The following is a 2,500-nucleotide window of genomic DNA, read 5'->3' on the forward strand; positions in this document are numbered from 1 at the left end:
CGTAATTACAAGTGCCATAATCAGGAGAGGGGGCCCCCCCTTCCCCCCCCCCCCCCTCCAGTCGCCGAATAAATTTCCGTGTGCCGGAGCGATGATGCTTAGTTTGGCAAATTAGTATGACCCCAATTTCAGAGCGCCACCTCGCCAATTCTATTTGCATTCGCGTCCGTGATGAAAGACTAATTCTCTCGGTTAAAACATTAGCAGCGATTTAAAGGAGGTCAGTCGACACAGACGTAAACAAAATGCCTCTCTGGCAGCCGCCTCCCTGCAGGAGGATGGGGAGATGGATGTGTGTGTGTGTGTGTGTGTGTGTGTGAGGTGAGGTGGGGTGGGGATGGTGTTGTGTGTGTGTGTGTCTGAGGTGACAGTGTTTGAATAAGAGAACACACATGTATGAATGTGTTTATGCATGCAGGTATACATCTTAGACGAGTTTGACTTTGTGTGTGTGTGTGTGTGTGTGTGTGTGACTCTCCTAAGAGAGATCCCCTGTCAAACAATGCTCACACACTTCAGAAACCTCTCTGGCACAGAGGTGCTGCACGGCAGCCATTTTAAAGCCTCCTCAACCAATAACCCAACACCTCCTTTACCCAACACCTCTACTTCATCTATACGCTCCTCAACCATTTACCCCAACACCATCTATACGCTCCTCAACCATTTACCCCAACACCGTCTATACCCAACACCATCTAATACCCTCCTCAACCATTTTACCCAACACCATCTATACGCTCCTCAACCATTTACCCAACACCATCTATACCCAACACCATCTATACGCTCCTCAACCATTTACCCAACACCATCTATACCCAACACCATCTATACGCTCCTCAACCATTTACCCAACACCATCTATACGCTCCTCAACCATTTACCCAACACCATCTATACCCAACACCATCTATACGCTCCTCAACCATTTACCCAACACCATCTATACCCAACACCATCTATACCCTCCTCAACCATTTACCCAACACCATCTATACGCTCCTCAACCATTTACCCCAACACCATCTATACCCAACACCATCTATACCCTCCTCAACCATTTACCCAACACCATCTATACGCTCCTCAACCATTTACCCAACACCATCTATACCCAACACCATCTATACGCTCCTCAACCATTTACCCAACACCATCTATACGCTCCTCAACCATTTACCAAACACCATCTATACCCAACACCATCTATACGCTCCTCAACCATTTACCCAACACCATCTATACGCTCCTCAACCATTTACCAAACACCTCCACTTAATCCATATCACAATTTCCTTCAAAAATTCATCCATATCATATCTAACATTACCATTTCATTCATATCACAATACCCCTAACCTTACCATTTCATCCATATCATAATACCCCTAACCTTACCATTTCATTCATGTCACTGTAAGCTTTGAATTCGGAAAGTCAGTGCATATTTTCTGTCTTATAAAGTACAATGTATTATAAAATATAAATATATTCAGATTTTAGTCATGATACCCCAACCATATTGCAACCTTACAAAAAGGCAACTAGCGTGCAAAGTGTTCCTTAGAGAGAGAGAGAGTGTGTGTGTGAGTGAGTGTGTGTGTGTGTGTGTGTGTGTGTGTGTGTGGGAGTGTTTCCTGAGTGGCCCTCTGGGTATAAGACCCTCTTGTGCTGATCAATGGCTTCCCCTCTCTGAGCTGCCCAACCAACATGAAATATAGATACCCATTAGGGCACAGGGCGACCCACACACACACACACACACACACACACACACACACTGTATTTAAAAGCAGGACTAAACGATAACTGACAGCAGAGAGAGAGAGAGAGAGAGAGAGAGAGAGAGAGAGAGAAAGAGATGATATGAGAGATAGAGATGATATGAGAGAGAGGGAGGGAGAGAGAGAAAGAGATGGTGTGAGGGGATGAGAAAGAGAGAGCGAGAGAGAGAGAAAGAGATGATATGAGAGAGAGAGAGAGGGAGAGAGAGAGAGAAAGAGATGGAGAGAGAGACAGATGAGAGAGAGAGAGAGAGAGAGAGATGGAGAGAGAGACAGATGAGAGAGAGAGAGATGGAGAGAGAGACAGATGAGAGAGAGAGAGAGAGAGATGGAGAGAGAGACAGATGAGAGAGATGAGATGGAGAGAGAGGTGTGAGGGGATGTGTGTGTGTGTCAGACCTATATATGCGTATTCTTCTTTTTAAGGGCCAGGTCCTTCAGGAGCCAGGAAGTGGCCGTATCCATTAATTGTTAAAATTCATAAAAGTGAAATGAGTTGTTAAAGATATTCTTGCCCCTCTCCTGCCCTCCTCACCCCCCACCCCCCACCCCTCGCTCCCCTCCTCTGTAGCCCCTCTCCTGCCCTCCTCACCCCCCACCCCTCGCTCCCCTCCTCTGTAGCCCCTCTCCTGCCCTCCTCACCCCCCCACCCCCTCCTCTGCAGTTCAGGGCTATTAGGTGGAGGCTCTGGCCACTTACCCTTTCCTCCTCTC

The 2,500-nt window shown here is 47.0% G+C and overlaps 1 protein-coding gene across 1 annotated transcript in view; it reads right to left on the minus strand.

Moving 5' to 3' along the window:
* The window catches only part of foxp4 (forkhead box P4), a gene marked incomplete at both ends in the record, with an annotated part of 43,314 nt that overhangs the window by 10,556 nt on the left and 30,258 nt on the right, over window positions 1-2,500 (minus strand).

Source organism: Sprattus sprattus, assembly GCF_963457725.1.
Source record: "Sprattus sprattus genome assembly, chromosome: 10".
NCBI classification, from domain to species: Eukaryota; Metazoa; Chordata; class Actinopteri; order Clupeiformes; family Clupeidae; genus Sprattus; species Sprattus sprattus.